General features: G+C 45.3%; 1 long non-coding RNA gene and 1 pseudogene across 4 annotated transcripts; one reads left to right on the forward strand and one right to left on the reverse strand.

Annotated features, from left to right (window-relative positions):
- Positions 1–685: 685 nt before the first annotated feature.
- On the reverse strand, positions 686–10,478 carry LOC136544546 (small ribosomal subunit protein mL104 (rPPR9)-like; annotated as a pseudogene).
- Positions 10,479–16,253: 5,775 nt separating this feature from the next.
- LOC136547175 (uncharacterized) lies at positions 16,254–19,709 on the forward strand. Of its 4 annotated transcripts, XR_010781499.1 has the most exons (5): positions 16,254–16,433; positions 16,526–16,595; positions 16,958–17,411; positions 17,504–17,595; positions 19,460–19,709. It is a non-coding gene; the product is annotated as an uncharacterized lncRNA (long non-coding RNA). The 4 variants fall into 4 exon arrangements; XR_010781498.1 differs by lacking the exon at positions 16,526–16,595 and having other exon boundaries at positions 16,255–16,433; XR_010781500.1 differs by lacking the exons at positions 16,254–16,433; positions 16,526–16,595 and having other exon boundaries at positions 16,849–17,086; positions 17,183–17,411.
- Positions 19,710–21,791: the final 2,082 nt, after the last annotated feature.

Raw genomic sequence — 21,791 nt, forward strand, 5'->3', positions numbered from 1 at the left:
GTGATCACAACTGCAGTCCTACGGGCGCGGCGAAGCGCGCCTCCCGTCCTAGTAAATCATGTTCGCCTGCAGCGTCTTGCACAAACCGTCAAATATTTTTTTTTTCAGATTGCGCAACGGTGAAAAAGAAATCACACAGCAGAATCTTTTTCGGTCGCCACTCATTGAAGCACTTGTAGGTCCCTTGTTGGGTGCACCGGAGATGAGACTGTGCCAAAGGCGATAAGGTGCAAAGGGGCCCCTGAAGCACATAGTTTATGTTATCGAGAGAGAGACCCTCTATAATGGTGTGGATGATAGCAGCTTGATCCGAGATTTGGTTTATGAAATGAGAGCTCACAAAAAGAGGAACCGCCAGTGCACGCAAACCAGGTACGCTGTATAAATAATAAAGTCGCATACAAAAGAGGAGGGTCATACCAAACCTACCTGATCGAAATCTGGGAAAGGAACGGGTCTCTCTGCATCAATGCACCGTGATGTAACACGCAGGAATCAAGCAGGTGTGGAGAAACATACTCCCATCGATTGTCACTTTGTCAGTGAGTGAAAATTGATGTTCATGTACTCGAGAACATTGAAACAAACATTATCGCTCAAAAAAGTGGGGGAAACCAGGAAACAGCAAACTTCTTCAGCAAGAGGTGGTCCAGTTAGTTTTGGACGAGTTGTTCCAATGCTTTCTATGAGAAACTAGGGTGTACAGAACATCACCAGAAGTGTAAATTAAATTAAGTGAAATGGTACATTATTTGTGCTGTAATAGAATGCAAGTAGGTGTTGCAGCAAACATCACCGGAGTCACCAAGCCATAGCCCTAAAATGAAACCATATGGCGGAGCCCTCGCATTCGAAAAATGATGTTGCGTAGCCGCGCACAAGGACAGCCACAATTCAGGGACAACCATTTTCTGATCTTGATTTGTAACTGGATCTGGTTGTGTGTCCGTTCCCCTGATCGTCCGCTCCAACCAAACTGATACATGATTACAAATCATTAGTACCACAATTGCAGAAAGATGTGAAGGCAGTTTACAAAAGAAAACATTTTGAGCAAAAAGCACAAACTTTTAAATCCTTAATTTCTCGGTGAGAGGCATCATGTTCTGGGCACAAAATTAGGTCAAACTGGAATCTAACAGATGAGATGATTGGGAAAATCACTGATAATGATAGTGGCATCTAGTACATTATCCAGTTATCTTGTAACTTCAGCCAAAACAGTCACACATATGTGTTGAATACTTGCAACTTGACAAACATGATAATTATGTTCAACACTAAAAGGATGCTCAAACTTAAGAGCAAGGAAGATGTTGCATGGCCAGAGCATATTCCATATGTTCAACACTGGATGGTAAGAAGCCAAATTTATAAGCCAAGCTCATGATATGATACAATACAGAAAGTTGGAGGAGCCTACACGTAGACTTGTAGTGGTGGGGCTGAGTACATTCTAATCTTCTATGCTGAATATGCTCTGGTGCCATAGGGGAGCTTAAAAATGGATACAGGCCACAACTCCTATATTATGGAGTATGCTCTGGTCATGCGTATATGTAACAAAACGCCAGCATGATTTAAGTAAGAGACTTTGTGTCAGTGCAACCTTAGCAACGCATAACAAAAAGTTATTTGGAAGTCGTATTTCACAGACCGGTGCGAGAACCTGAGCAAACCAGCTTTTTACTTTCATAGTGAAAGGTCCAGAAAGTAAAAAAAAAATGATTTTCTAAAATAAATGTAGCTGCAGTGTTCCAATGAAGTTATTCTGCAACAGACTGGACGGCACTAAATGAAGAGGAATAAGGAATTCCAATTTCTAGTAGCTTTATGGAGGCAGAGAGTCAGGTAAACATTGGACAAGGAACATGAAAGCAAGTTAAGCTTTTGATACTCAAGTATAGGCTTGTGATAGGACTAGGTGCCCTACCGGAGTTGCTGCGAAGGTTGTAGGGATGGAAGAACGGAGGGCGAGGCTTAGGGAAACGGCGGCGGGTTGGCGCCGTGGTGATCACAGCGCAAGGAGAAAGAGGAGGTGCGGCTAGGGCTTCCAAGGGAAGCCGGCAACAATTATGTTGCTTCTGCTTAATTCCAATCTCAATTGTTTACAGAGTCTTTATCCTCTCTAGGATCCTATAATTAAGGAATAAATACCATAAATAGCTAATAATAATAATATGGGCTGTTAGCCCCTATAGCCGGCGTCCTCCTCTAGCCACTAATGGGCCTGCACCTATTATAGTAGACGCCGGTCATAACATCTCTCCCCGCCTGCGCAAACAGCTCGTCCTCGAGCTGAAAGTTGGGGTAGAGGCCTTTGAAGTCGTCGAGGAGTTCCCAGGTGGCTTTGTCGTTGGGCAGTCCGCGCCATTGGATGAGGATGTGCCAAGCGCCCCGCCGGAGTTGAGCTCGGAGAGCGCGCTCAGGAACAGGAAGGAGCCGACCATCCAGCAGCGGCAGTAGAGCCGCAGGCGCGGCCGGAGGATCCCCCTTGTGAGGCTTGAGCAAGCCCACATGGGATGTAGTCGAGTGCCGACCGGAAGCTGCAGCTGGTAGGCAACCCTGCCAATGCGCTCCAGCACTTGGAATGGCCCAGCGTAGCGAGGGCCAAGCTTCCCTTTTGCCCGGGGCTCCAAAGACTGCGTGGTCCGATGAAGCAGGCGCAGCCAAACCCAATCGCCCTAAGCAAACTCCAGGTCGCGGTGGCCGGCGTCGTAGTACTTCTTAGACAGCTGCTGCGCCTGAAGGAGACGCTGCCGTACCTCAGCCAGCACCTCATCTCGGCTGCGGAGTAAGGCGTCGGTCGTGTCAGTCCGCGCCAACCCCGGCTTGTATGGTAGTATCGGCGGGGCGGCCGGCCGTAGACCACTTCGAACGGGGTGGCACGCAGGGCGGTATGAAAGGAGGTGTTGTAGCAATACTCCGCCCAAGGCAACCAGTCCACCCACGCCCGCGGCCGATCACCTGTAACAACGTAAATACATCACAATCACCTTGTTGATCACCTCCGACTGGCCGTCCGTTTGAGGGTGGAAGGCCGTGCTCATGCGCAAAGTGACGCCTGCCATCTTGAAGAGGTTGCGCCACATGTGACTGGTGAACACGGGGTCCCTGTCGCTGACGATGGAAGAAGGGAAACCATGCAGTCGAACGATGCCGTCGAAGAAAGCACGGGCGACGGGGGCGGCGGTGTAGGGGTGACCAAGGGCGATGAAATGCGCATACTTGGAGAAGCGGTCGACCACCGTGAGAATGACGGATTTGCCGCTGACCTTGGGCAGCCCCTCGATGAAGTCCATGGAGATATCCGCCCACACCTGGGACGGTACTTCGAGGGGCTGCAGCAGGCCGACGGGCTGTAGCGACTCCGTCTTGTTCCGCTGGCACGTGCTGCACGCCCGCACCCAATCCTTGACAAGGGCGTGGTCTCCCGGAATGTAGAAGTCGGCGCGCAAGCGGTACAGAGTCTTCTAGACTCCCTCATGGCCCGCCGAATGAGCCAAGAGGAGGACTTGGTGGCGCAGGTCGTCATGGTCCGGGACGAAGATGCGGGACCCGTGGAGAAGGAGACCGTCGTCGAAGTGCCACGATGCCGGCAACTCACCAGCCTGCAAGCGCTGGAGGAGCTGCTGGGCGTCCGCAGCTGCTATTGTAGCCCGGCGAATGTCATCAAAGAGGGCGAACATCGGCCCGGAGAGGGCATGAGCAGCAGGGACAGTAGTTGTACCCTCCTCCATGCCGCGGCGGGACAGCGCATCCGCCACGATGTTCAGGTGGCCAGGGCGATACTCCACAGCAAAATCAAAGCCAAACAACTTGCTGATCCACTGGTGTTGAGGTACAGTTGAGAGGCGTTGGTCCAGCAGGAACTTGCGGCTGTAGTGATCTGTACGAACAAGAAAATGACGCCCCCATAGGTATGGTCGCCAGTGACGTACCGCCTGAACCAGCCCAATCAGCTCGCGTTCGTAGGCGGCGAGCTTGAGATGGCGAGCAACGAAGGGTCGACTGAAGAAAGCAAGGGGTCCGGCGTCTTGGTGGAGAACAGCGCCGAACCCCGCGCCTGACGCGTCATAGTCCACCACGAACTGCTTGTCGAAGTCGGGCATTTGGAGGACGGGTCCCGTGGACAGGGCACCCTTGAGTGCCTGAAACGCCACGTCCGTCTCGTCGTCCCAGGCGAATGCATCCTTCCGCAGGAGGCACGTCAGTGGTGCAGCGATGAGGCCGAAATCGCGGATGAACTTCCTGTAGTAGCCGGCGAGGCCCAAGAAGCCCCGCAGCCCACGGGCGGAGCGAGGGGCCGGCCACGAGGCGACCGCAGCCACCTTGTCGACGTCCATAGCGACGCTGCTTGCTGATATCACGTGGCCAAGGTAGGCCACCGACGACGCCCCAAAAGAACACTTGGAGCGCTTGAGGTGGAGCTAGTGCACCCGAAGTGCGTGGAGGACGATGCTGAGGTGTTGCAGGTGTTCGGCCCAGGAGGCGCTAGATATGAGTATGTCGTCGAAAAACACAAGCACGAACCTACTCAAAAAGGGGCGGAGCACGTCCTTCATCAAAGCCTGGAAAGTCGCCGGTGCGTTGGAAAGGCCGAACGGCATGACCAGGAACTCAAAATGGCCATGGTGAGTGTGGAATGCCGTCTTGGCGATGTCGTCAGGGTGCATCCGCACTTGGTGGTAGCCCAAGCACAAATCGAGCTTGGTGAAGAAGCGAGCCCCGTGGAGCTCGTCGACGACCGGAATCAGGAATTTGTCCTTGGACGTCTTGGTGTTGAGGGCCCGGTAGTCGATGCAAAAGCGCCAGGAGTTGTCCGCCTTGCGCACCAGCAGCACGGGGGCGAAGAACGGGGACGTGCTCAGCCGGATGATGCCTTGGGCGAGCATAGCAGCGCACTGACGCTCCAACTCGTCCTTTTGCAGTTGGGGGTAGCGATAGGGGCGAATGGCGACCGGAGATGTACGCGGCAGCAGGTGAATGCGGTGATCATACGGCCGTATCGGAGGGAGCCCCTGTGGCTCGGCGAAGACCAGCACAAACTGCTCCAGGAGCCGGTCCAGTAGTGGCTGGGAGGGGGCAGCGGCGATCGCCGGCGCTGCCGGTTCCCGAATGTCGTCGCGGGGGGACCCCAGGCCCTTCCACAGAATGCGTCGGGCGCCCCGTGTGAAAGCCATGCACAAATCCTCGAAATCCCAGAGGATAGGACCCAGGGTACGTAGGAACTCGACGCCAAGAATAAGATCAAAACCACCCAGGCTGATGCCATAGCAGCTGATGTTGAACTCCTCTGTACCAATGGCCAGGGCCACATCCCGGGCGACGCCTTCGCAAGGCACACGATCGCCGTTGGCCACCTGTACCCGCATGGTAGGGTGCGGAGCTATAGAGAGGTGTAGACGGCGCAGGAGATCAGCGTTGATGAAGTTGTGCGTCGAGCCGGAGTCGAGGAGCGCCACAAGCCGATGGCCATGTACGGAGACTGGAAGGAGCATAGCATTCTCAGTCCGGATGCCGGCAATGGCGTAGAGGGCACCTGAGGCTGGGCTGCAGGTTCCTGCCCCGCTGCTGGTGCAAGCGCAAGCACAGCAGCCTCCTCCGGAAAAGCAGCCACAACGGCCACCTCCGCTGGTATGTCATCGTCGAGGAAATCCGCCGCTTCGAGGTAAAATAGGCGCTGACACACATGACCGCGCACATAGGGCTCATCATAATTGTAGCATAGACCTTGGCGGCGGCGCTCCAATTGTTCCGCTGGGGACAGGCGGCGGAAAGGACGACAGGGGCTGCAGCGCCCGCTGGTGCTTGAGTTGTGGTCGCCCCCGAGGCTGCTGGTATCGCTGCAGCAGGCCGTAGCGGCGCTGGGATGCCCGGGCGCTGAGGAGGCCGGGTGCCACGCTGAGGAGTGGCCGGCGTCGTGGCAGTGGCGCGGTGCTCAAAGGCCCTGGCCAAATACATGGCCATTTGGATGTTCTGGGGCTCCCGCAGCTCCACGTCGACCTTAATGTGCACTGGAAGCCTGCCCACAAACAACTCCGCCTTCTGGGACGCGGAGAGGTTCCGAGCATGACAGAGCACCACATTGAAGCGTTCAGAGTAGTCCTATACCGTGGAGGTGAAGGACAGGCGAGCAAGTTCGGATAGACGGGTCCCACGAACAGCCGGCCCAAATTGCAGATTGCACAGCTCCTTGAAACGATCCCACGTAGGCATGCCCTCGTCTTGCTCGAGGGCGTAGTACCATGTTTGGGCCGCGCCGGTGAGATGGTACGACGCAAGCCAAGTGCGGTCCGAGGCCAGAGGACGCTGCCCGCGGAAGAACTGGTCACAATGATTGAGCCAATTGAGGGGATCCTCGTCGCCATCGTAGGTGGGGAACTCCAGCTTGTAGAAGCGCGGAGGGTGAGCGCCGTGGCTGACACCCGAAGCTGCTGGTTCTGGATCAAAGGCCACGGACGACGAGGCGTCGGGGTGGTGCTGCATGTTGCCGCCGTAGAGTATAGGGCCATCAACGCCTCCATAGAAAACCCCCTCCGTGTAGGAGGGCTGCTGTACCGCCCCACCGTAGTGGATTAGGGCGCCTGTGGTAGGGGCTGGGGCAGCCAACGTCGAGGTCGCCGGAAACGTTGCCATCGTATACACCGGCCCGACCGTCGGGGCCAGGACATAAGATGGGATCGGCGACGGGGAGGGCGGCTTCCGTAGTAGATGGATGGGCACGCCTGTGGTGCTGGACTGGGGCATCCCAACAGGGAAAACCGGCGGCAGTGAGGCCATGGCCGATTGCGGCGATGGTGGCGGCGGTGGTGGGCACGGTGGGGAGGGCAGCGGCTGCTGCGAGCTGATGAGGTAGGACTGCATCGCGGCCATGGAACTGGACAGCTCATGGATGGCCGCAGTCATCTGCTCCATCGACATTGTAGAGGACGAAGCGGCCGCTGAAGCGGATGGCAGCAGCTGCACAGCAATGGTGATTGGCAGCGGCGGCGGTGGGCTAGTGGAGGTGGAAGGAGGGTCTGACATCTCTGATACCAAATTGATAGGACTAGGTGCCCTACCGGAGTTGCTGCGAAGGTTGTAGGGATGGAAGAGCAGAGGGCGAGGCTTAGGGAAACGGCGGCGGGTTGGCGCTGTGGTGATCACAGCGCAAGGAGGAAGAGGAGGTGCGGCTAGGGCTCCCAAGGGAAGCCGGCAACAATTATGTTGCTTCTGCTTAATTCCAATCTCAATTGTTTACAGAGTCTTTATCCTCTCTAGGATCCTACAATTAAGGAATAAATACCATAAATAGCTAATAATAATAATATGGGCTGTTAGCCCCTATAACCGGCGTCCTCCTCTAGCCACTAATGGGCCTGCGCCTATTATAGTAGACGCCGGTCATAACAGCTTGCATATAAGATATATACGCATTCTATCATCATCCAGTCCGGACAAAGGAGTGATCTAGGAATTTTGGTGGTTGTAAGTAGTGCATCTTGGTTTTCATGAAATTTATAGTATTCATTTTACCAAGTAACTGCATATGATTGCATTAAGAAGAGAGCTTAAAGTAGAACACACCCACACATACAGATGCACGGATTACCACAAATCGTTTTGAATGTGCCAATGTTTAATGTTTATTATCTATGCAACTGCTTCAGAGGATTAAACAAACAACAAAATAGCCAGTTTCACAAAAATAACATGACAAAGCAATGTTGGGGGCACCTAAAAATTCCTAAGAAACTGAACTCTTTTAAATGTTATAACGATGATCTACTGGTTAGTGGTTACTGGATCAGAAAAAAATTGATACGAGCTGAGCAACAAAATTCAAGCGAAAGTGTCAAACTACCCACTTTAGACTAATACATGCTAACTTCCCTCATTCCAAAAAAAAAAACTTTCTTCCTAGGTTTTCTTGACTTTACAGCATATTCAGCATCACACTGATACATCTACTGGTACGTTTTTCCTTATAGATTGTCATATACACATTCATGGAGAAACTAGGTTTTTCATAAGCATCTAACTATAATGTTGTAAAAGAATATATTCTAAACAGAGTTTTGAATCTGCATACTGGAACCTTTGGGGGGAAAAAAGATTTTATTGTGCTTCTATATTCAAGTGCGATGAAATAAGATATAGTAACAGTAGCATAGGACAAAATGATTAACAAAGAATGACGAACTGGTCCTCAGAAAAGATCACCATCGATATGGCAAATGCTGAAGCAAAGATGGTATTATAAACGAGTAATGAAATCAGCATGACTATGAGAATACCCAAAATTATGCTTAAGCCTGGAGCATTCGGTGCTTGGGCTTTTTGAGAAACTCGTTCTGAGCTTGAATAACCTCTTGTTCTTCAATCGCATCTTCTCCGGCAAAGTCAACCTCTTCTTCACCTTCTTCTCCTTCTTTGCTTTGACATACCTTTTGTCAATATTATACTCTCCATGTGCCACAGGTACACTACGAGCAACTACCCCCCTAAACAATGCATTAAAACATTCCCCTAAATTGAGCCCAGCAAGCTTCTCAATGAGCAAGCTGTATGATTTTGAATCCATAATATGCCTTCCTATCAAGTTTATCTCCAAATCCTGCAGCCGCATCAGTGTCATCATCTCACCCCACCACCAACCCCACCCCCCACCCTTCTGAAGTTCGGGCAGCTTGGTACAAGCTCCTGATGAGGACCAAGTACGTGTCAGCCAGGGGTGGATCCAAAGGGGGGGCTGGGGGGGCTCCAGCCCCCCCTAATGGCTTGATTTCACCACTAATCACTGTAGCAAAAGCTTGATTTCACCATTAAATCTTCATGCAAATCAACATCTCCATTGTTTTAGCCCCCCTTATCCCGCATCGTGCATCCGCCACTGGTGTCAGCATCTGGTGAGCAGCCCACTCACCCATACGCCGGAACAGACTCATGGCATCCTCTGTCTTGCGGATCTTGCAAAAAAATGTGATCAGAACCCGAAATGTCCCTGCATCACGGGGAATGCCATTGGCTTCCATGTCAACTAAGAACTTCTCCGCTTCCATAGGCATCCTCAGTGGGTCCTTCTTGCGACAGAGCCGGCAGACACAATCAAGAACAGCATTGTATGCATCCAATCCTGGCTGGAACCCACCCCTGCGTGTCTCACCAATCAACCTTAGCGCATGGTCGAGCTTACCAGCATTGGCATAGCCAGATACCAGCAAAGTGCAGATATTGTCATCCGGGAAGATCTCGTTGGCGACCTTCTTGGCAGCACGCTCTGCGCGCGACAGGAAGCTCCCGGCAGAAAGCGAGGAAACCAGCAAAGTGAGAGACTCATGGTTACGGAGCTGCTCCGGCAATTTGTCGAACACCTTGACAGCGTCCGTTGGGCGCCCGGCTCTGGCGAGCTGCTGGACATAGGCGTCGAGCGTGACGGGCCCGAGAGGGATGGAAAACTCCTGGATGAGCGCGCGCACGGCGGGGAAGTGGCGGCGGCGCGGGAGGCGGCGAACGACGGGCGCGAGCGCGCCGTCGGAGGGGTAAAGCGAGCTGCGGCGGACGACGGACGAGGAAGCGGAAGAGGTCGGCAGCGGCGCGGGAGGTGGCCGATGGCTTCGCGGCAGCTGATGCTGTTTTGCGGTGACAAAAAAAAATATACCATAAGCAGTTCAAATGAATAGGAATAGGGAGGAGCCTCTTTATCTGCTTCTGCACTGTAAAAAAATAAATATTAATATATATGATACATAATTAGCATTATTACATGAATCATTGAACATATTTTTATAATAAAATTATTTAAATATATAAATGTTGCTAATATTTTTTATAAATTTGATCAAAGTTCAAAAAAAATAACTGATATGAATTTTATAACGTTTTTTCGACGGGGGGAGTATCTAAATATAAATATATTCATCACTTTTCCTCACATTGCAACATTCCTGGCGTTATGAAAATTTGAAACTGACTAAGACATGTTAATCTAGCGACTGACTCTTTATTTTTTTAGAGATATACTCCGTATAAGAATTTGAAAGTTTTAAACGCCATAGCTGCCAGCTTAGCCTCGCTCCATTGGGAAGCTACCGACAATGTGAATATATATATATATATATATATATATATATATATATATATATATATATATATATATATATATATATATATATATATGTATATATATGTATATGGATGCATATATTAGTTGCATTTCAATGTTTTTTAAGATTATTCTTTTATCCTCTTGAAGAAAATATATTCAATTATAATTTTGCTTTGTTGAACTTTTGCTACAGGTTTATGTCTCAAAAAATGAGCAACAGTTTACTGGCCGAGATGCCTATCGACAATATCAAAAGGTAATTGATGCTTATCTTTTCCTGTGATTTTTGCTCTTATTCATATTGGTACTAGCGTCGTGTTTAGTTGGTGCCCAACTTCCAAAAAGTTGCTACAGTACCTGTCACATCGAATGTTTGCAGCCCGTGCATGGAGCATTAAATGTAGACGAAAAGAAAAACTAATTACACAGTTTGGTGGGAAATTGCGAGACGAACGTTTTAAGCCTAATTAGTCAATGTTTGGACACTATTTGCCAAATAAAAACGAATGTGCTACAGTAGCCCCAAAATCCAAATTTTACGAACTAAACAAGGGCTAGGTATTGGACTTACTTAAACTTAAACATCCCCTGTTTTTGCTTCTTTTGGAAGGCTCCTCTAGGGTACAAAGCAAGCTTTCTCCTCGCCCCTAACTGTAGTGTGTTCTCATTACTATGTGCAGCAAAAGTGGTGTCGTGATGTTTCACGACACAAAACTTGGATGATGATACCACTATCAGGAGCACCCGAGTGTAGCCCTAATGAGCAGCTCGCTAAAATATATGTCATTCATTTGTATCCTGTGACCAATTAAATGGCTGGCTTGTTGTCTATGTAAATATATATGTGTTATCCATGTATTTTTGTTCATTCTTTTCTTGTCATATATATATGTATATATTTTCGATGGGAGATTTGGAATGAATAAATATTCAAAACAATGATATCTAGGGGAATGGATGAAAATATCGTGCAATGACATAATGAAATATAGTAAAATTTTACTGTTACTCAGAGGGTAAAATCATCATTTTTGTATGGAACCTAATAGTATAACACACGCTCATACATATGTATAACAGTATAATCAATGTCCAAACATCAGGATTGTAATGTCTTTTTGTAGTAATAGTATAACAGTATAACACGTTCACACATATGTTATCGTGATTATTATGTTTTTTGTCTGCAGCAGCCCAGTTCTCGCCGGCACACGACCGAATCCGATGAGCGCACGTGCATCCGTGCCACGAGGGAAGAGCGGAGTAGAAGAAGAGAGGATTAGATTGAGAGTACCACTGCACATTTGGTTGTGGTGGAAGTGGACTCTAATCCCATGTCCCCTCACCCTCACTGGTAGCTGTTGCTCAACAGCGGAAGTGCTTGCGGAGGATAATGTATGTGTGATTGTGGGTTATGTGTAGTTTGGTCTTTTCTTATTTTTTAATAAAAATATTACTATTTTTAAAATGTTAATCCAAAAATATTATGAAGCATCACACAGACCTACGCTTCGGTTAACACATTTCTATAATTATTATCATGGTATATTATATTGCCTTATTTGTTGTTCTTCTAATTATATAAAATAGACAAGTTATACTAATCCTGACTCTCGATATCCTTCTCTTTCAGAAAATGTGTGCTTGAACGAAAAGCCCAGAATACCATAAAAGGTACTGTGCGAAAGAAATGGCTGCTGCGATTGGTGTATATGAGAATCTGAAATACAACTTACCACAGTGCAGATACGTAAGTCACTTGCTCCTGCTTTTATTATTTATTTATTATTATTATAATCGCTACTGTGTTTATAGTTTCTTTTGCCATGGCTACACGTTTGAAAAAATATTCTTTCGCCCTATTCTTCAACACTACTTCAGCGGTACTTTTCAATGAACGAACAATCCTCTCACAATAAATCAGCATAAGCCAAATTTCAGCGAAACGAACAGGTCTATTTTCGACCTGTAGAAGAAGACGCTTGTCATGATTGACTCTAGACCTGTTGAACATTGATGTAGAGGCACACCAGTGCTGATGTATGCCAAGCAAACTCTTGTATTTAACTTGTAGTACATGGCCATAGTGAATGTACATAGTCCTGGGTGGAACAAGGATATTGTCGGTGTTTCAAGTAAATACCAATGAGTAAATTTATATTATTGCGCGTTGGACCTAGATGGTGTACTAAAAGACATAAGATTTATACTGGTTCGGGCAGAATGTCCCTACGTTCAGTTTGCGGCTGCTACTTGTGTTATTAGCACTGAAACGTTTGTAGTAAGGGTTACAAACGGACGAGAGAGGGACATGTCCCAAGTGTCTGATGGAAAGGTTGAAAGGACGCTAAGAGCTTTGTTGCTGCTCAGCTGTGTGTTATGTGAGGCGTGGTGTGTTCTATTGATCGATTCTTTTAGTGGGGTGTCCTGTCTTCCTTTTTATAGACTAAGGGGAAACAGGGATTATAGATGGGAGAAAGAAGAAAAACCTGATGCGAAGGTCCTTCGAAGGTGCCGGGTCTTCTTTTTTTCTCTGAGTGAGCCCTCCTAACACGGTAGACGGTGCCAGGGACAGCTCCATGCTGGGTGCATATCCGCTGATCTTGATAGGGCCGTGCTCTGGCTTTGTCAGCAAGTGGTCACGTCACATCCCTCCCCGGCCGGCGGCACGACGGGCCAGGGCGCTGAACCGCGACCCTACGGGGAGTAGACGGCTCAGTGACCCCACGTCTGTACCGTAGATAATGTGAGTTTCCTCCTGGACCGTAGTGGTTGTCGTATGCTTCCGTCAGGATCCGTGTCCGAGGGCAAATGCCGACGCCCATAACACTGTAAGACAAATGTCGGCGCCCACAACACTGTTCGGGCTTCTGACATGTCCGGAAGGCCTTAAAGCGCATGTCCTGTCATATCCTGACGGTACTTTCCTACAGGCGTACAGGGTATGGTCCTCGGTATTGTGGTTGACTTGAGTGCCCCGTCTTATCCGCGTGCGTAGTTATAAAGAAGCCAGCCCTCGGACGTCGGGCGAGGCGGAGCCTGCCCCCAGACGTCGGACGAGGCGGAGCGAGCCCCCGAACGTCGGGCGAGGCGGAGCTAGCCCCGGGGGTCGGACGAAGCAGAGTCCGTCCTCAGACATCGAGCGAGGCAGAGTCTGCCATCAGACGTCGGACGAGGCGGAGCCAACCTTTGGGGGTCCGACGAGACGGAGTTAACCCTCGGTCGTTGGGCAAGAGGTGTAGTCGCGTTCTTGCCTGTTTGGAAGCATCAACGTTTGATGGTTATTAGCTCCTCCTCTTTGGATACCCAATATTTGGTCCCCGACAGATATCTTCAAATGGAAGTTCATCCGTGAAAAAAACATTGCAGATAACAAAGATGGGTAACATTATCTTTGTTCTTGCATATGAGATTTTTTTCTAATATAAAACATTGTCTTAGCCGCATCATGGAAAGATCTATACAGTAGAGTTTGTGAGCCTGCGACGCCGTGCTCTTCGTGACTGTGTTAATTACACGAACTTTGATTTTTGAATTAAATGTAACATCGGTATTTAATTTTATAGTATTATTATCTTATCATGCGATCCATGTGTTTTTAGTAAAAAAAAGTTTAGTTGTCCCGTGGCAACGCACGGGCACACGAAAGGTGCTCGAGGCTTCGTAACGTATGTTTTGACCCACATTTAGGCCTGGTTTCGTTCCCAAAAATTTTCATCCCAAACTATCACATCGAATCTTGCGGCACATGCATGGAGTATTAAATATAGATGAAAAAAACTAATTGCACAGTTTGGTTGAAAATCGCAAGACGAATGTTTTAAGACTAATTAGTCCATGATTAGCCATAAGTGCTACAGTAACTAACATACGCTAATAATGGATTAGTTAGGCTTAATAAATTCGTCTCGTAGTTTTCAGGCGAGCTATGTAATTATTTTTTTTATTAGTATTCGAAAACCCCTTCCCCGAAACATCCGATGTGACATCCAAATATTTTCATTTCGCGAACTAAACGTAGCCTTATACAAATGGTCCTACACAGCATTGTTTAAGTATGAACTTAATAGCAGCCGGAGCACTTTTGGCTAATATTTAGTTGCAGTGATCACTTCTTTGCATAGAGTAGGAATCAGCGGTTTCTTCAACAAAAAACTTGTGACGAAATCCAACTTTCGCTACCCTTTTGCTTTACCAAGCACCAGTGCCCAACTAAGTACAACAGAGAGTCAGTTACTGAGGTCTTCTCCAACGCTCCTGTCTGTCGTGCAGCTCAAACGTTCACGTCCACACCAGAGCTCAATGTCACACCAAACTACAGCCTCGCAAAGTGTCAAACGAGGGTAGTGTTGTGGCGATGAAGCAGTGTGTTGCTCAGAACCATTGCGGAGAGACACATGGGAACTGATTTGAAGAACAGAGATAGGGAATCAGGGATAGTGATGGGACCAAAGGGGTAGAAGATGGCAGTGTGCCTGGGTTGAGAAAATATTAGGGCGCGTTTAGTTCCGAAATTTTTTGGTTTTTGGCTACTGTAGCACTTTCGTTTGTATTTGACAAAAATTGTCCAATTATGGACTATTTAGGCTTAAAAGATTCGTCTCGTCAATTACAGATAAACTGTGCAATTAGTTATTCTTTTTACCTACATTTAATGCTCCATGCATGTGCCGCAAGATTTGATGTGACGGAGAATCTTAAAAATTTTTAATTTTTGGGTGTGATCTAAACAGGGCCTTAGCTTCAGCGATAGCTCTCGTACATGGAAAGTAACTTTTTTGTTTGAGGATACTAGTGTTGTATGCCTGCGTTGCTGATGCCCTAAGGCCTTCCCAACGCTCCAATTTGTCGTGCTACTCCAACGTCTAGGCCTGGATTGTAAATTTTTATAATCTGGACACTGTAGCACGTTTCGTTTGTATTTGATAAACTTTATCCGATCATAGACTAACTAGGCTTAAAAGATTCGTCTCGTGATTTACAACCAAACTGTGTAATTAGTTATTTTTTTACCTATATTTAATGCTCCATACATGCGTCTAAAAATTGATGTGATAGAGAGAGTGAAAAAACTTAGAATTTAGAGGTGATCTAAACAAGACACTATGCTCGCACCAGAGTGTCAGAGGCTCTTGCAGAAGAGCCTATAGCTTAATCTGACACAAAGGTAAAGCAGCGAACGAGGGTGGCGTCGTGGCGATGAAGCAGTCTAGTTGCTCAGGACCACGGCACAGAAAGAGATCCATGGGAACTGATTTGAAGAACAAGGAGGCTAGGGCCTTATTTAGATTGAGGTTAGAAATTAGTATTTGATGTCGTAGTATTTTCGTTTGTATTTGATAATTATTGTCTAATCATGGTCTAACTAGGCTCAAAAGATTCGTCTCGTAATTTACAATCAAACTGTATAATTAGTTATTTTTTTATCTACATTTAATACTCCATGTATATGTCCAAAGATTTGATATGATGAAGAGAGAATGAAAAAAACTTACAATCTAAACCAGGCTTGATTTGAAGAACAAAGATAGGAGGCAAGGGATAGTGGTGGGACCAAAGTGGCAGAAGATAGCAGTGTGCCTGAGTTGAAAAAAATATTAAGCGCATGTTTAGTTTCAGAAAGCTGTAATTTGGGGGCTACCGTAGTACTTTCGTTTTTATTTGGCAATTAGTGTTCAATCATGGACTAATTAGGCTCAAAACGTTCGTCTCGCAATTTCCCACCAAACTGTGCAATTAGTTTTTTTCGTCTACATTTAATGCTCCATACACGAGCCGTAAACATTCGATGTGATAGATACTGTAGCACTTTTTAAAAATTTAGGGTGAAACTAAACAAGGCCTAACTTCAGTGGTATCATGGAAGGTAACTTTTTTACGAGGATACTAATGTTGTGCGCCCGTGTTGCTGCTGCCCTGAACGGTTTAGACCTAAGAACAAGTGCTTCCTTCCAAAAAAAAAAATATATCCCTATTTTTCTTCTACAACTAAAAAACAAAATGTGAATATTTTTTGGTGCGATATTTGTTTTGGTCTTCCATCTGCCTCCTGCGATACGGACGCTCCTCCCCGTGAATCGGTGAGCCGACATGTGCGCCCTGACGTGTGCGCAACTCCCCGCTCCCCATCCCAGCACCGTCCGAATCTCCCCCGCCTCTTTCATGTATGTGCTTCACTAATAGAAAGCCTTCTTAGGCTTCATCTGTTTCATTTTCACATAATATCTTAATGTGTGATCTATAAACATCTTTGATGATCTTGAATACAAGGTAAGGTGATATGTCAAGAATGGTGCTATGGGATGGGTGCTTTCAGGATAGCATTGGAAAGCATCTTCAATCAGTATGCCATTTTTATATTTATGATATATTGTACTTCAAATTTATAAGCATGGATGTGCAGCCACCTTAATCATTTTTTGCTCGCTTAAACAGCTAAGTCCAAATAGGTTTCCAACTGTTTTACTGCTCTGCAGGCCATCGAGTCGAGGAGAAAATCTAAGAGGTTTCCTTCCCTATTGGTGCACTTTAGCTTTGTCAAATTAGTCAAACATGTTCAAAAATTATATTTCTTTATCTGCACAAATCTTAGTAGATGACATGCAGGTTCTTTATCTGCATAAATCTTAGTAGATGGCATACAAGTTACGTAGAAGTTCACACTGTTTGATTTGTAATTGACAACCCGTATAAAGAATGATTTTTGCTACTTTATATTCCAGAGATATGACAAATCTGCCAAAAAAAACTGTTTATGCTGGTATACAACTGAGAAAGGGATGTAACAGATTAATGTTTTTTTTATAGCCATGGACTTAGATTTTAGATAAAACTGACAACTCTTATACCCTGTATTCTGTTCAATAGATCAAAGCTACCACCCAAGAGGCTGAGAGAGCCACTTGGCAACCAGAAAACTAAGAAAATGCATCTATACAAAGGAGAAAAGAGGAGCGTTTGTCCTCAGACATGGGGTACTCATTATAAAAAAATGAGGTACCAAGATAACTCAACAAATAAATAAATAACAGGATTGACTTCGGCAGTTACTGAAGCTATTTTTCTTTGCTCTTTTTTTTTTTTGGCAAAAAGACACCCTAGAGTATCTTATACCTGAATTATATTAAGGAAAACAATAACCAATACAGGAGAGACCATGCCAATGCCAGAAAAGAAAATTAAATCAAATTTGACGAAGTCTTCACCTCCACCGCATCCATCGCAACCATGGCAGCACTGTGTTGTCCCCCATCACTGTCGATGATATCGCCGGTGCAAACGAAGAAAAATAGATAGCAAAGTGCTCTAAGTTGGCACTTAGGTTTGCTTCTTACTGCCGTTTTTTAAGTTTCAGACATGCTTCCTATTAACTGTGTGCCTGTAATTAAAACTTCTATGTTCCTGTGATGCTAGCCACAAGGCGGGTGTATGCAAGGGATTTCTACGATGTGCTTGGAGTAAGCAAGGATGCTTCTGCACCGGATATAAAGAAGGCATATTATGCGGTATGGATTTTTTACATATCGTTGTTAGGATGTGCACCTCCTTTCAGAAACAAAGTTAGGATATTGCTTATTGATTGTACATCGTTAAACTTCTTGGTGATCATATTTGGATATTCCTTATTCCCCCAATGTTACTCTATCGATCTCAACCTTGCTGCCTTGAGGGCCTAAGTTCCCATCGTCTCCAGCTGATAGTTGCCCTTAGTTCGCTGTTGTTGTGGACTCCTATGGCTGCACCTACTGATGTCTTAGGCGACATGATCAGAAGGTTTAATTGAGTTAGTTTGAGAAGGTTTACTAGAGATAAGTTAGTTGGCTTGATTGAATTATCAAGCAGCTGACCTATATATATGAGGGTCGGCTCATCTGTGAGATCAAACACTAGATTAATCTATTCCGCCTTAAACTCTGTCAGAGCCTCCTCCACCTCTTGCCTAATTTTCTCTCTTAATCGAAGTTCATATCTTCTGTTGCTATCGTCTCTCTCCAGACCCAAGGCACTTTACTTATTTCACTTCTCTTCCTCTCCTATTGCTTCTCTACCTCCTGTAATCTCTTCAAGTTCTCTTATGCTCGTGTTTGCTTCAATTGCTGTGCTGCTTTTTTGCTACTTCTTATCTTTTCTTCTCTATTCTGCCCTTCTTACGCTCTTTGGTTTGCCTCTGACAGTATCTATTGTACTCTTCCCTCTATAGTCTGCTACTTAGTCTAATACTGATTAACCATGTATCATCGACGTGGGATACCGGTTATGGCGATACAGGATTTTGAAAAACAACACTATGGTAATGTAGAGAAAGTATTGGATATAAGTACGGTTGTGTTAGTGAAGTATTGGCGATGCATGAATGATTAACCTCTCTATTGAGCAACTGTCACAAGACCTATCTGACTACCTGTTCCATTCATGCTATTTTTTGCTCGTCTTATTTTGCCTGGGGAAGGGCGGGCCTAGTGCAAGCGGTAGAGTCTTACCGCCTGTGACCGGAAGGTCCCGGGTTCGAGTTGCGGTATCCTCGCATTGCACAGGCGAGGGTAAGGCTTGCCACTAACACCTTTCCCTAGACCCCGCACAAAGCGGGAGCTCTCTGCACTGGGTACGCCCTTTTTTATTGTACATCAGAGACTACCTACTATAGATAACTAGATGCTTCTATATCTAAAAAAAAAAAAAGAAGACAACGACTCGAACCCGAGACCTTCCGGTCATATGCGGTAAGACTCTACCGCTTGCACCAGGCCCGCCCTTCGTGCTTCTATATCTCACTGGTCCAAAATATTTTTGGATTCCATATGATATGCTAATTGTTGAGATACCAGGATATATGGCTAATAAAGGAACAAAAAATCCATTCATGCTTTAACATGATAACCAGTATGATTCAGGTGTGTTGACCTCCATGCACATCTCATATATATGTATTTCAGAATGGTTAACCGTTTTCTTTATAATTTGCAATTGGCAGAGCTTGATCATAAATATGCTTTTCGAGGCAGACCAAAGCTTTACTTAAATGATACATGGTCCGTAGTTGTTAAAAGTCAAATCCTTGCTGGCAACCGAGGGAGGGCTGGGAACTTTCAAAAGTGGGCTGAAAGGACTATAGCAAGTACTTGAATTCATTATGTATTGCTGGCATGATAGATGTGACTTGACGAAGGAAAAAAACTATAGCAGTTCTTCCTAGAATTTTAGATTTCTTGTCTATCATCCGTTGCTATTTGGGGTGCAATCCTGCTGTTACTATTTCACATATGAACATAATAAGAATGAAAAACAAAGAGAAACTGGATACATGTGGTACTTTGTGTTTTCACATAAGAGTCTGAACTTCCTATTATTAACATACTAACTCAAGTGCAGAAAGGTCAAAAACTTGTAAATGAAAAGATGGAGAACCCACATGATGGACAACACGGAGGAGGTGGAGAGATGAGCCCAAGGGTGCAGTTGTTGCGGATGACCGTGAACATTGAAGCTATGCCGAATCAGAAGCGACAGTGGTACCAAGTCCGCTCCAAGGCGTAGGGATAGAACACACTTGTTTTCTCAATCATTCTTATACTTTTCTTGTGAAACATAATTTTATTGAATGTGTGTATGTAATCCTTTTTTCGTGAATAAATTTGTATGGTACACGTGTGTTATAAGGTGGACAAAACTTGAGAAAATAGTTTTCCTTGTGATATTGTTTGAAGTTTACACCGAAAAATTTCCCCTGAAATGGCATTATTTGCTCTACTTGTGCGTTTATTTCCATGTGTATTAACATTTGCTTCTATTTTCATTGTAATCCATTTATATGAACAATGTTTGAGGTGAGGACACGGTTACAGTTTTTAGTAGCTTTGCGATATTGTCCGAAGCTATGAGATGATTGATGTCTTGCAATGATCCTTTCATTAATTTAGTTTTCTATCTATGTTTAATTGTTTATTCAGTCTATTTTATAGGCACGCTGATAGATAATGGATGACAAAGTTCAAGCATCCATAATTTATCTCTTTGACTTTGAGCATGAGTTTTGCTTTATTTTTTAATTGATATATTGTCCTTTTGTTTTTATCGTAGCGTTAGCACGCGCATGCACGAAAAACGAAGATGTCTTTACATTGTAGAAATCTTCCAAGAAGATCATGCATAGATTATTCTTGTATTGAATATTATATATATACAATCACCTAAATATTCAAATTAAACTACAAAATTTTGAATTAGGATACGAGGTAAGACATGCAAATAGATATTTCAAAACTACCTGTAGAGTCCAAAGAACTTAATAAATAAATCATTTTGGAGGCTATGCAAATTCTCTCTAATATTTCATTTGGTGTAGTTAGTGTTATCATAGTACCTGCATGTATTCATGGGAAATAAATCGTGGACAAAACGTGGACACTTTTTATGTGACATTCCAACATGGGTCCATCGTCCTGCCTCCGTGTGATCCGACGCGCGACATGCAACAATCGTACAAGGCTTCCTCCAAAGACCAGACAACTCCTTCAACCCTAGAAATTATACCAATTGATTGCTGAAGAGAACGATGTAGGGTAGAGATACCAATATCCTTGAGGCAGATCACATAAAGGATGAGGGCCCCTCTATAAGATTGCTCACTCTAGACTCAAACTTATATTTGATCATGGTAATGTTGAATTGCTTTGCATCAAAAGCATCGACAATGATAAACGGGGAGGTAGGTTTTAGTATGCATAGTGGAGGAAAACTCAACTTTGGTCTTCTCAGCAGCTTTTCTGAGCCTTTGCGGTGCTAACTTGTCCTTACTCAGATAGTCAAGAGGTGCACCATAAAATTATGCATCACTAAGAAAAGTGTCACCATTGGTTGCCTTGACCTGAAAATATGTCGAAATTAAGAATTACAATACCTAATTCAACATCTTGAAACAGACACTCAAGTAGATATCTTATTCTACAATATATGTCTGTGTGGAATAGTCCTAAAGCCACACATATTTATACGGTGAGTATAACATACTTTGTTTTAAGATTTTATGAGAGATTTTTTAAGACACGCAGTATTATCCATGTGACAGGCACTAATATTTGCATATATACTCGAACCTGTGTGTACAGGATTATATGGAGATGCAGCGGAACTTATTTATGGATTTATTGGCGTATGAAAGAAATAGATATCGGAGAAATCTTTCTGCCGATATAAAATATTATCTTAGCCGTATCACGAAAAAGTCTATACAGTAGAGTTTGTGAGTCTGCAACGTCGCGCTCTCCGTGACTGTGTTAATTTCACGAACTTTACTTTTTAAATTAAATGTCACTTTAACGTCAGTATTTAATTTAACAGTATTGTTATCTTATCGTGTGATCCATGTGTTTTTAGTATAAAAGATTTAGTTGTCCCGTAACAACGCACGGGTACGCTACCTAGTTTAAAAAAACATATGGTATTGACAAAACCAGGGTTTGGTGCATGCAATGTACCTCCTGAATGTGTCGGTTCTTGAGTTTTCAAATGGAGTTTTGAGGTAATTTTCTTCGCATACCTTATACAGATTCTCTACGCAGATGTTGAAATGGGTGTCGCAACCAATGGTGATACTTTCTTTGGTGGCGCAGATTTTTATGGTGCACTGCTTGGGACGTAGGAATTTCGTACTAATTGCGTAGTAATTTCATAGGAATCGGTTCAATTTCACAGAAAAAACGTA

Source organism: Miscanthus floridulus, chromosome 3 (genome assembly GCF_019320115.1).
Source record: "Miscanthus floridulus cultivar M001 chromosome 3, ASM1932011v1, whole genome shotgun sequence".
Lineage (NCBI taxonomy): Eukaryota > Viridiplantae > Streptophyta > Magnoliopsida > Poales > Poaceae > Miscanthus > Miscanthus floridulus.